Below are 14,145 nucleotides of genomic sequence, written 5' to 3' on the forward strand. Positions count from 1 at the left end.
GGGGATCTGAAAGAGCCATCGCACAGTGAGATAGGCCGACAATGATCATGCCAGTTCAGTGACAAAACACGTCAAGTGTCAGTCCACACGTCACAAATTTGAGATGAAGCAGCCTGTCTGAAGGCTGCTTTCAGCCACTAATGCCCCCTTGCCTCAGATGAGTGGGTGTTAGGATAAATCTGCTTCAGTTTCCTCTTTGTTTGGTCAATCACCATTTGGTCCTGCATCTGGTAGTTACTTATTGTGATTCCAGCCAGAACATTGATAGTTTCTCTTTACTTGGGGCACTAGTCTAGAGCAGGGCTGGGGAACCTATGGCCCACAGACTGGATCTGGCCTGCTGCTTAATTTCATCCAGCCCATGGCAAGTCTCTGTGCCATGGGCTGGAAGCCCCAAGCCTCATCTCCACTCCCCTCCACAGGGCTGGAGCCGCGAGTGCCGGCTTGCCGCTCTGTGGGGGGAAGCCAGAGTTAAAAGTTTGGTTGGCTCCGCGCAGCTCCCAGAAGTGGTCGGCCCCTAGACGCAGGGATGACCAGGGAAGCTGTGTGCTGCCCCCACACCCCACGCCAGCTCTGCAGCTCTCATTGGCCGGGAACCACAGCCTATGGGAGCTGTGGGAGCGGTGCCTGCGGGTGCGGGCCACACCTCCGCCTAAGGAATGGACATTGCAGGCGCTTATGGTAGGGTGACCAGACAGCAAGTGTGAAAAATCGGAACGGGGGTGGGGGTAACAAGAGCTTATATAAGAAAAAGACCAAAAATCGGGATTGTCCCTATAAAATTGGGGCATCTGGTCACCCTCTCTTATGGGAGCAGCATGGAGCCAAGCAGACAGGGAGCCTGCCTCAGCCCTGCTGTGCCATCTACTGGGAGCCACCTGAGGTAAGCACCAGCCAGCCAGAGCCCGCACTCTGACTCCCCTTGTACCAGCCCGAAGCCTCATCCTGTATTCCAACCCTCTCATCTCCAGCCCCACCCCAGAGCCCACACCCCAACTCGCTGCCCCAGCCCAAATCTCCAGCCTGCACCCTGAATCCCTCATTTCTGGCCCGAACCCATAGCCCTCCAAAATCCCTGAGCCTCCCCCTCTCCCCCCCTTGGGCTGTAGCTACAAGCACTGGCACTTCAGATTTTGCGAACTGGGGCTGCTAACAGGGAGTTTCGCAAGGGAGTTCTCCAGGTGAAGGAGGAGCTAATACAGCATCTGTGGGGTAAGTGACTGTCTGTAGTGTGTGTTTGTTTGTGTTTGGGGGTTACTTGCTGTGTGCTGAGCTTGTGTTTGTCAGTCTGTTTGGTTGGTTGTTTGAGGGACCGTGTGCTCTGGCTGGCAGTTGGAGGCAGGTTTGAAAGCTCGAAGCCTCTGGTAATTGGCTGAGCCTTAATCAGTGGGCGGAGCATTCACTCAGGCCAGGGCTTTATAAAGCCGCGCACAAGCGACCAGGGAGCTTTGCGAACAGGGAGTTTGGCAAGGGAGTGGGAGTCCCTCGCCAGCCCTAACCCCTTCCCTGTGGTCCCCCTAAAACCTATATACCAAACCACACTTCAGAACTCCCGTCTGCAAACCACCCTCCCATTAACTAGGAGACAATGCAGGCAGAAGCCCAGCAGCAGAGTGGGGGCTATCCAGTTCATTGCACTGAGTATAGCATGTAGGGGGGAGGGATAGCTCAGTGGTTTGAGCATTGGCCTGCTAAACCCAGGGTTGTGAGTTCAATCCTTGAGGGGGCCACTTAGAGATCTGGGGCAAAAATTGGTCCTGCTAGTGAAGGCAGGGGGCTGGACTCAATGACCTTTCAAAGTCAGTTCTAGGAGATTGGTATATCTCCAATTGTTACCTTTTATGATTACCTGCCCTGTGGGCGGGTGGCATATGTGTGCAGTCGGTGCAAGGAGCTCCTGGCCCTCAGAGACCATGTCCGGACTTTGGAGGGCAGGGTGGCGGAACTGGAGGAGCTAAGAAAGGCAGAGAGGTATGTTGATGAGGCTTTCCGGAACACTGTAGAATTGTCCCACCTCCGCTCAGACAGCTCCTGTGCTATTGAGGAGGAAGAACCACCCAGGGAAGTAGAGCAGTTAATGGGAGCAGAGGGAAACCTTCCCGTAGTTGGGACCCTCCTTCCAGATGGTGCTGGGGTCGCCTCTCGCACTGAGGTTGCCTCTCCGGGGGAGGGAACTCCAGTTTCTAGGAAAAGGCAGGTGTTAGTAATGGGAGATTCGATTATGAGAAACGTAGATAGCTGGGTCTGTGACGACTGGGAGAACCGTATGGTGACTTGCCTGCCTGGTGCGAAGGTTGCGGATCTCTCGAGGCATCTAGACAGACTTATGTGTAGTGCTGGGGAGGAGCCAGTGGTCATGGTACATGTAGGTACCAATGACATAGGGAAGGGTAGGAGAGATGTCCTGGAGGCCAAATTTAGGCTGCTAGGGAAGAGACTGAAATCCAGGACCTCTATGGTGGCACTCTCAGAAATGCTCCCAGTTCCACGCGCAGGGCCAGGTAGGCAGGCAGAGCTTCAGAGTCTCAATGCGTGGATGAGACGATGGTGTAGAGAGGAGGGGTTCACGTTCATTAGGAACTGGGGAAACTTTTGGGATGGGAGGAGCCTATACAGGAGAGATGGGCTCCACCTAAACCAAAGTGGAACCAGACTGCTGGCACTAAACATTAAAAAGGTTGTAGAGCAGTTTTGAAACTAGGAGATGGGGGAAAGCCGACCGCTGCAGAGGAGCGTGTGGATCGGACACAGACTTTTCTTAGGGGAGAGTCTGATGATAGAGAATCTCCAGGTTATAGTCAGGAGCAGAGGACTGAAGAGTATAATGTAAGGGCTGGATCAGATGATAAACGGTCACATAAAAAAGAATCTGGCACATCAGAAAACGGCAGGCTAATAAACAGGGACAAGTTTTTAAAGTGCTTGTACACAAATGCCAGAAGTCTAAATAATAAGATGGGTGAACTAGAGTGCCTTGAGATAAAGGAGGATATTGATATAATAGGCATCACAGAAACCTGGTGGACTGAGAGCAATCAATGGGACACAATCATTCCGGGGTACAAAATATATCGGAAGGACAGAACAGGTCATGCAGGGGGAGGAGTGGCACTATATGTGAAAGAAAGTGTAGATTCAAATGAAGTAAAAATCTTAAGCGAATCCACATGTTCCATAGAATTTCTATGGATTGAAGTTTCATGCTCTAGTAAATATATAACAGTAGGGATCTATTATCGACCACCTGACCAGGACAGTAATAGTGATGATGAAATGCTAAGGGAAATTAGAGAGGCTATCAAAATTAAGAACCCGATAATAGTGGGGGATTTCAATTATCCCCATATTGACTGGGAACATTTCACTTCAGGACAATATGCAGAGATAAAATTTCTCGATACTTTAAATGACTGCTTCATGGAGCAGCTGGTATGGGAACCCACAAGGAGAGAGGCAACTCTAGATTTAATCCTGAGTGGAGCGCAGGAGCTGGTCCAAGAGGTAACTATAGCAGGACCGCTTGGAAATAGTGACCATAATACAATAGCATTCAACATCCCTGTGGTGGGAAGAACACCTCAACTGCCCAACACTGTGGCATTTAATTTCAAAAGGGGGAACTATACAAAAATGAGGGGGTTAGTTAGACAAAAGTTAAAAGGTACAGTGACTAAAGTTAAATCCCTGCAAGTTGCATGGGCCCTTTTTAAAGACACCATAATAGAGGCCCAACTTCAATGTATACCCCAAATTAAGAAAAACAGTAAAAGAACTAAAAAAGAGCCTCCGTGGCTTAACAACCATGTAAAAGAAGCAGTGAGAGATAAAAAGACTTCCTTTAAAAAGTGGAAGTCAAATCCTAGTGAGGCAAATAGAAAGGAGCACAAACACTGCCAACTTAAGTGCAAGAGTGTAATAAGAAAAGCCAAAGAGGAGTTTGAAGAACGGCTAGCCAAAAACTCTAAAGGTAATAACAAAATGTTTTTTAAGTACATCAGAAGCAGGAAGCCTGCTTAACAACCAGTGGGGCCCCTTGACGATCGAAATACAAAAGGAGCGCTTAAAGATGATAAAGTCATTGCGGAGAAACTAAATGGATTCTTTGCTTCAGTCTTCATGGCTGAGGATGTTAGGGAGATTCCCAAACCTGAGCTGGCTTTTGTCGGTGACAAATCTGAGGAACTGTCACAGATTGAAGTGTGACTAGAGGAGGTTTTGGAATTAATTGATAAACTCAACATTAACAAATCACCGGGACCAGATGGCATTCACCCAAGAGTTCTGAAAGAACTCAAATGTGAAGTTGCGGAACTATTAACTAAGGTTTGTAACCTGTCCTTTAAATCGGCTTTGGTACCCAATGACTGGAAGTTAGCTAATGTAACGCCAATATTTTAAAAAGGCTCTAGGGGTGATCCCGGCAATTACAGACCGGTAAGTCTAACGTCGGTACCGGGCAAATTAGTCGAAACAATAGTTAAGAATAAAATTGTCAGACACATAGAAACACATAAACTGTTGAGCAATAGTCAACATGGTTTCTGTAAAGGGAAATCGTGTCTTACTAATCTATTAGAGTTCTTTGAAGGGGTCAACAAACATGTGGACAAGGGGGATCCGGTGGACATAGTGTACTTAGATTTCCAGAAAGCCTTTGACAAGGTCCCTCACCAAAGGCTCTTACGTAAATTAAGCTGTCATGGGATTAAAGGGAAGGTCCTTTCATGGATTGAGAACTGGTTAAAGGACAGGGAACAAAGGGTAGGAATTAATGGTAAATTCTCAGAATGGAGAGGGGTAACTAGTGGTGTTCCCCAAGGGTCAGTCGTAGGACCAATCCTATTCAATTTATTCATAAATGATCTGGAGAAAGGGGTAAACAGTGAGGTGGCAAAGTTTGCAGATGATACTAAACTACTCAAGATAGTTAAGATCAAAGCAGATTGTAAGACCTTCAAAAAGATCTCACAAAACTAAGTGATTGGGCAACAAAATGGCAAATGAAATTTAATGTGGATAAATGTAAAGTAATGCACATTGGAAAAAATAACCCCAACTATACATACAACATGATGGGAGCTAATTTAGCTACGAGTCAGGAAAAAGATCTTGGAGTCATCGTGGATAGTTCTCTGAAGATGTCCACGCAGTGTGCAGAGGCGGTCAAAAAAGCAAACAGGATGTTAGGAATCATTAAAAAGGGGATAGAGAATAAGACTGACAATATATTATTGCCCTTATATAAATCCATGGTACGCCCACATCTCGAATACTGTGTACAGATGTGGTCTCCTCACCTCAAAAAAGATATTCTAGCACTAGAAAAGGTTCAGAAAAGGGCAACTAAAATGATTAGGGGTTTAGAGAGGGTCCCATACGAGGAGAGATTAAAGAGGCTAGGACTCTTCAGTTTGGAAAAGAGAAGACTAAGGGGGGATATGATAGAGGTATATAAAATCATGAGTGATGTTGAGAAAGTGGATAAGGAAAAGTTATTTACTTATTCCCATAATACAAGAACTAGGGGTCACCAAATGAAATGAATAGGCAGCAGGTTTAAAACAAATAAAAGGAAGTTCTTCACGCAGCGCACAGTCAACTTGTGGAACTCCTTACCTGAGGAGGTTGTGAAGGCTAGGACTATAACAATGTTTAAAAGGGGACTGGATAAATTCATGGTGGCTAAGCCCATAAATGGCTATTAGCTAGGATGGGTAAGAATGGTGTCCCTAGCCTCTGTTCGTCAGAGGATGGAGATGGATGGCAGGAGAGAGATCACTTGATCATTGCCTGTTAGGTTCACTCCCTCTGGGGCACCTGGCATTGGCCACTGTTGGTAGACAGATACTGGGCTAGATGGACCTTTGGTCTGACCCGGTACGGCCGTTCTTATGTTCTTATGCCCCACTGTGGGGGGAAGCCCTGAGCCTCCACATCCTCCACATGACCCACGACTAATTTTTTTCTGTGGGTCAATGGCCCCTGAGAGAAAAAAGTTCCCCACCCCTGGTCGAGAGAGTCAGGAGACCGGCTACCTAGCAAAAGGTTAACGGATTCCAGTATCTTGGGGTTCAGAACCCTTTGTGACACAGACCTGAACAACCACTCTGCTGGGACGGGGAACACAGGCTCACCCACTCCTCTGGATCCAGTCCAGGGACCCTGTAGGAAGCAGTTGGCACCAGCGTCTTTCACTTCCTTACTGCTTCCTACTACATCCCCCTTGCAGGCTGTTTCCCAGACTCACTCTCCTTGATCTTCTTCATCTGGAGGTCCCCCAGCTATCTGGGTGGCTTTCCACCAGTCCCTGCTGAACCATCCTGCTACCAGTGGCTCCTCTCCCTTCTGCTCCGCAGCCTTTTTCTCTCCCCAGCTGTTGCAGGGCCACCAATTTACCTCTGTGGAGATGGCAGCTGTCTGCTTTTTAACCCTTTAGCAACCAGGGCATCATGGGGGTCTGTACACCCCACGGCACAGCTCTAAAGGAATTTCTTTAAATTTGTGTTCTAGAAAACAGTAGCCAAGTAAGCAGATCAGAGGGAGTTCTCTTCTCACCGAGCTGCCCAATGGCTTACAGAAGAGTTGAGGAATATGGTAATAGTTATGAATCACTCACAGGCAAGAAGAGGGTATATAATACCTAGCTCTTGCATAGTGTTTTTCATCACTGGAGCTCAATGCACTTTAGAAAGAGGGTCAGTATTATCAGCCCCATTTTACAGATTGGGGAAACTGAGGCACAGAAAGGCACTATATTATGGTGATTCACTACTAAGTTCTCCTTGGCACTGTGATGATCTGGGGACTGTGTCTTGGAATTGTTTTTCCAATTAGAGTCCACGTCAGGAGAACTAATTAACAGATACTTTCGCTGAAAGCTTCAGCAGACAGGACAACAAATTAGTGAACTCTGGAGAATGAATCCTTCAGGAGTAAGGGCATGCCTCAAGGCCCAAACTTTGCTACTTCTGCCTCTGTACCACTACGCTGGCCATTTCTAGCTGTTCATTTTCACATTTTAATATTGTGTTACCTTACTCTGTATCAGCACGTAGATACTATAGTGTTAGGTAGATTAGTAAATGGTTGTGCCACATACAGGGAAACCTGTCTTTAGCCAGCATTAAAGAAGCCAACAATAATTGGCTGCTTAATAAAAATCATTTCTAGGGCTGGTTGAAAATTTTCCAATGGACTCTTTTCCCTAATGGAAAATGCTGTTTATACAAAATTGAAGTGTTTCATGGGAACATATCTGTTTCGGATATACATAAGTCAACATGATATGTCAAAATGAAGAGCTTTGACCTTATAGAAAGGAAGACCTTCAAATTTATTGAAACCAAGCTCTTTGATGAGGTAATTTCAATATTTCTGAAAGAAAATTTTGTTTTGCCAGAAATTTTGAAATTTCAAGTTTTCCTTCTGATTCAGGACAAAGAATTTGGAAAGGCCATAAATTCCCAGGGAATAGAAGAGATTTGCTCAGCTCTAGTCTTTTTTAATTTTTAAATAAAGGTGGAGCAGAATTGGATCAATGAACCAGAATCAGTTCTTAGTTACATCAGTGTAAATCCTAAATTTGAGGTAGCGTAGTGTAGTGGGTAGGGCAGATTAGGGAGATCTAGGTTCAAGTCCTAGCTGTCAGTGACCATGTGGAAATCACTTCATCTCTCTGCTTTTTTCCCCACTCATGGTCTATCAAGACAGTAAACTCTTCAAGTTAGGCATTGTCTTTTACTAAGTGCGTGAACAGTTCCTAGGACAATCATGGCCTGACCTTGGTTGAAGCCTCGAGATGCTCCTGTAATAATCCTAATACTAAAATTCTGGATCCATTTTAAGACTCATCCAGTGCTCCGACAAGTGATGTTCAAAGCTTTATAGGAGTGTGAAATTGGCAGTGGCTTGTCTAATTAACTTTAGTGAAGGGATTCTGAAAGACAGGAATCCTCAGCCTCCTGTGTTGAGCAAACTGGAAAAGTGAAAAACATGCAAGCCAGCAAGGCACAAAAAAAGTCACCATCTGAACAAAGGGATGGTCTAAGTTTACTTGGTTCTGCCACAGCACAGGGGGTTGGACCTGATGACTTCTCAAGGTCCCTTCCCAGCCCTACATTTCTATGATTCTACAAAAACAAATTCATTGATTAAACCCAAAAAGTCTGAAATACGCATCTTATTCCCACAGTACAAAAGCAGACTTGGAAGGCCCCAGGGGAAAGACTGAAGGAGCCTTTATCTACAATAAAGGAGACGGCAACAAGGAGCTTATGTCATTGTGCGATTTTATCATGAGTCTTGCGATATTTTGTGTTATTCTTAAGGCCCCAGCTCCTGGAATCATGAGACTACGTGAGGGTCTCAGCTTTCATTTTAAAAAGAAAAGTATGTTTCTAAACGTCATGCCTGTGGGGGAAAGCTGGCAAAAGCAACCCCTAAAGGTTCAAAAACCAGGAAACCCCACACAGGCTGGTCAGAAGGGAAATCACGATGCATCATAGGAGATGAAGTCCAGCCAGGAAATTTGGCCCACACAAGCCCACACAAGCCCCTGAACCCCAACTCCCATAAGGCAATCTGGCACCCCAGGGAAATGCAATTTAATACTGAACTGACTAGAAACAAAATGTTTTGGGTCAGTTCAACAAACCAAACCATATTGATTTGGGTCAAACTGCCTCCAACATGGAATATTTCGTTTCAGTTTTCCAAACGAGAAAAATCAAAATATTTTAGCAAAATCCTGAGAAAAAGTTTCAGTTTTGTGGCGACTTATCCCTGCTGTCTGCTTTAGGAGTAAAAGGCAGACGTGAGGAGAGGGGTGAAGTGGGAGGAACGGTAAGGACTAAGCATGCATCGTTCTCTTTTCATCTGTGCATGTAACCTGAGTTGGCATTAAGATTACTAACCAGACGTGTTGGCACGTCCGCCTCAGAGCAACCAACCGGGGGCAAGATCTGAGGATCTAGACTTGCGGAGTGATGCCTGTGTCTAATCTCAGACTCCATCAAATTTAGATAGCGAAGGAATTCCGACGGCCAGGAGCTACTGAATGTGGTTTTGAAGGGACACCTCTCTTTCTTTTACCACAGACACGCCTTTGCAGTCACAAAGTGATAGCTGGCCTGTCCCTCACTAGCCAGCTGACTTCCTCATGGACCATCCTCCGGGATCCTCTTTTGCAGTCTCTGATTTGCCTTTCTTTTCTTTTAAATGTAGCAGTCTTGAAACATTCCAGCAGTGTAATGGTGAAAGCATAAAGCCCTCTTGTATTCCCAGCACAAATCTTCCCCCGTTGCCCCCCCCCCTGCCCTTCTCTCACACACTATATTTCTCTGTGTGAAAGAGGGCAAGCAAGGCCGGGTGGGGGGGGAATCGATAACTGACACCCATCAGTCCCGGAGTCAGTGTTTACAATGCCACCTTCTGACTTGAGAGAGAGAGAGAGACTACGTGCAGGGATCCTTCAGGATTTAATACTCCAATTGTTACCTCCTAATTCAAGCACAGGGCTGGCTCCCCTTCTCGCCCCTCCTTCCACTCTTGAGCCTGACCTTCGCCTGACGTGCCCCGCAGCCAGTGACTGAGCCGTCTGCACCGCAGATTTAAAAGTCATGGGAATGGGATTTTCATAAATGAGTTGGTTCTCTTTCCCTTCCCCTCCCCTCTCCTTGTTGTATGTCCCAAGGAAGCTCCTCAGAGCTGCTCAGACAGGAGCGGGCACAGGCAGAGCTCAGTGTGGGAGGCTATGAGTAGTCTGTGGAACATGCAAATGTTAGTCCAGTCAAGAAAGGACAAACAAATGGGAGGTAAAGTTAGCACTGGAGAGAGTCACAAGTGGGCTCTGGTGCAAAAGTCTTTTGTGGAGGGTGAGCTGGGATGCAGCCTGTGTGTGCACACATACATGTCACAGCAAACACATTGAGGGCTCATCGCAGACATGCTAAGCAACACAAATGGTGGAGAAACAACATGAAGACAGAAATACAATTGAACGGTTTGTTGTAAGAATCGGGGCCTACACATGAATGCTTCAGGGCATGAGCTGACTGGCACCATGTGGACTGGGAAGAAATTGTGTTGTAATACAATGTAGTTTCATAGTCCTCCTGTTGGTTTATCCCCAGAACAGACATGATTTCTACCCACCAATTCATCCAGTTCATACATGGGGAGTCATCCACCATCGTCTGTGACATATATATTCAACATGGAGTGAATTACAATTACAAATTTTCTACAAAGAGTAGAAAACTACACATTAGCCCCTGCCCTAGACATCCTAGGCTTATGCTGCTTGAAATGTACTGTGATATTTTTAAAATCCTCCTTCTTCTTGTGACCCTGCAGGTTAAAAAAGGCCCTGATTCAGAAAGGCATGTGCTTAGGTTTGAGCATGTGTTTAAGGCCCATTGAAGTTAAATGAAGTCAATAGGACTTAAGCACGGGATTAAGTGCTTTGCAGAATATGGACAAATTTAAGCATACATTGCATCAAGTGAGGATATACACTGTGAATGGGCAAACAGGTTTGATTGACTGATCAGTGCTTTTGTCCAGAACTCAAGTTGCACCCAAATTAAGCACCAGATATTTAATAAGAGTTTAGTTTATTGTTAGAGTCCAACTGCTCAACAGGTTGCTTGTAACCACGTATACCACCTTCTGCTCATGTGCTTACAGTTAGAAGCACATACTACTTAGGCCTGTAACATGCTTAACATGCATCTATGAACCCTTTAGAAATGTACCCTTAAGATAAAGAATGGCCAAGGTCACACGATCAGTAAGTTTTTACTGATATTCAGCTGAATTTTTCCCTTGCCTAATTGCATACTGATACTATTAGTTATAGTTTCATTCACAGTTCTAGGGGGAAGGATAGATCACTGATTTGAGCACTAGCCTGCTAAACCCAAGGTTGTAAACTCAGTCCTTGAGAGGGCCACTTAGTGAACTAGGGCAAAATCAATGCTTGGTCCTGCTAGTGAAGGCAGGGGCTGGACTTGATGACCCTTCAGGGTCCCTTCCAGTTCTATGAGATAGGTATATCTCCTTATATTATTATTAAATTCCCCACCTCCTTTTCAGCTGCACACCTCCTCTAGACTGTTATCCTGTTTTCCCCTTAAATCATCATAACTAGAGCTGAACACAAAAAAATGGGGTTTTCAGTTCATTGGCAATTTCAAAAAGTCAGGGGGGGAACCTGTTTTGTATCGGTCCAAAAATGAATTTTTTTGGAATTTTTGTTGAATCGACAAATAGAAAAAATCATTGTGGTCGAACGAAACATTTTGCTTCAACCAAAGTGAAACATTTGTGTTCCATGTTGACCATTTTAAGATGTTTTTTAATTTTTTTTTAAACAAAATTCAAGGACATTTTGAAACAAAAAATCATTTCAAACTGAAAAATCAAGATGTTTCCTTTAAAAAAAATATCAGAATGAAATGTTGATTTTTTTTCCCTTAAGAGAAAAACAATTTAGCAAGAAATGACACAAATTCACAGAATGATTCGGTGTCATCCAATCCATTTTTCTCACTGTAAAAAGTGTTCAGTGTGAAAAATTTCATTCAGTTCTAGTCATGACACATATTCTTTAACTCCCTGGTGGCAACATCATTAATCTGTTAGTCACATGAATGAGCAATTACTCATCCAGGTAATACCATTGAAGTCAACAGGAGAATTCAAGGAAGTAACTCCTCACTAATGCAAGTAAGGAGTTCCCAGCCTGACATATAGAGTATGTCTCAACTGCTGGCAGCTAATCTCGCAGCCTGGGTGGACAGACTTGTGCTAGCAGGACTCAGGCTGGCAAGCTAAAAATAGTTGCCAAGACATTGCTTTGACATTTGTGCTTTGGTTAGGAAGCCCACCCCCCTCATAGTCTTCAGAGCCCAAGCTCCAGCCCAAACCAGAACATCTACTTTGCCATTTTTAAGCACACTAGCTCAAATCTGTCCACTGCCAGAAGCTGGGAATGGACAACAGAAGGTGGATCACGCAATGATTCCCTGTTCTGTTCATTCCCTATGAAGCATCTGACAATGGCCACTGTTGGAAGACAGGATACTGGGCTAGTTGGACTATTAGTCTGACCCAATATGGCCATTCTTATGTTTTTACCCAGGCTACGAGACTTGCTCCCAGCAGCCGTGAAGACATACCCTTACACACTGCATCTATAAATGGCGCCTTTCATGTGAGGATCTCAAAGCACTTTTACAAAGGTTAATGAAGCCGTTGCCACCCTCTGGTGAGGTACATATTGTTGTACTGGTTTAACAGATGGCGAAACTGAGGAACAAGAAGGTCAAGTGGCCTGTCAAAAGCCACAGAGCCAGGAACAAAATCTGGGGAAATAACTAATATTTTGCTTCCACTAGCAGATTTTCAAGCCAATATTGTTATAACCCAATATTTCTCAACCTTTTCAGGTTGGTGGCCACTTATTTGAAGTTAAATGTTTTCATAACCCCTTTACATTTACCATAAAAGAGAAAAAAAATCAATGCTAACCATGCCAAGCCTAGATATTTGATTTGTGTGCATGTTTCGAGAGGCTGACAGAAAATACTTGACTTTGAAGGGGAAGGGCGTGGGGTAGCTTTTCTTTGTTTTGGATTGTAATGAAATTCTCACAACCTCATCACCGTCCCCAGCCCTGTGACTCCTTTCCTTGACCTCGCTGAGGGTCACAAGCCACTGGTTGAGAAACATTGCCAGAGTCCATTGGGATGACATACAGCCTCCCACACTGCAGTATCTGTGCACCCCAGGAACATGGATGGATTGACCCTCAGAACAGCTCCGTGAGGTAGGGAAGCATGACTCTCCTCATCACCACCGGCCTGGTTTTACAAAAAGGAAACTGTGGCACAAAGGTTGTCTAAAGAAGTCTGAGGTACAGCTGGGACTTGAATGGAGCTCGCCTAAGTCTCACTGCAGAAGGACCTTCCATGCTTTCTAACCAGGCTGACTGGAGGTGAGCACCCGCCAGAGACAGCCTCCGATCTGTGATGTTGCCTCTCACCAGATGCGCTTTACAAGCCAAATGCTCCTCTGCTTCCTAGAAGAACTCTCTGCCAGAAGCCGCCTTAGCTGATACTGACATTGGTTTTGACTTCTGCAGGACACAGCAACAGGTGCAGGGCAAAGAGAATAGAACCACCATGCAACTGACCCCTTAAAAGATTTTTTCCCCTTGATTATTATGCTCCTGGGCGAAACGACACAGGCCCCACTAGTAAATATCAGTGGCTGGCCGCTGACTCACAGCCAGGGAAGAGAACACAAAGGGCTGTTTTTTCTCCCCGTGTTATCACTGTAACATGTTTGCTCTCTGATGACAGATTTCCAGGTCTCCACCTTCTCATCTGAGCTGCTAGCTGCTTGCTTGATTACCAAGAAAAACCTACACTGGGATTTGCAATCCTCATTCAATAGCTGAGAGTTTGGCTAATAATAATAATTAAAAAAAAACAGCAAAAGGGGGAAAAAAACCCTCTGTGTTCAGCTATAATGGGAAAGGGGGCACAGAAAACAGTCCCCGTCCTCATCAGCACACGGATTAAGGATCTTGTGTTAACATAGCTCTTATCCTTATCTCCTAGCTCCGAGGCTTAGTAAGAAGTCCCCTTTTAACAGATTCCAGGTCTCTCTCAAGGCGCCTGTAATACGTGGATTAGGGTCTGTGTTATCAGAATATCTGATTTTTTATTTTTTTTTTACTTAGTGATGAACTTTCTAAATTCAACAGGCCTCAATTCTCCATCCTAGCTCAGCTACATTTGGCTCAGGATCAAAGTAGGAGGCAACGGTTAAATTACCTTCAGACCTATTTGCACTCTAGGATTGGTATGGGAGTGCCAGGGGGAGCTATGAGGCTCCAGGTGTAAATTATAGCAGCCTCAAGGGTGCTCTAAGCTACGGTCAGCTTCAGTGCTCCCACAAGGGGCAGTCCAGCTGCCAAGATAAGGCAGAGCACAGAGGCACTCCAGCAACGCCCACCATCCCACGGTACCCCTGACACACACACTATGCCAGGGAACAGTCTCATGTTTAACCCTTTTTTGAGCTCTACACTGTGCAGGGAATCGGTTTGTATTCCTGGATGCTAGTTCCACTGTCTCT

This window comes from Mauremys reevesii, linkage group 2 (genome assembly GCF_016161935.1).
Source record: "Mauremys reevesii isolate NIE-2019 linkage group 2, ASM1616193v1, whole genome shotgun sequence".
Lineage (NCBI taxonomy): Eukaryota > Metazoa > Chordata > Testudines > Geoemydidae > Mauremys > Mauremys reevesii.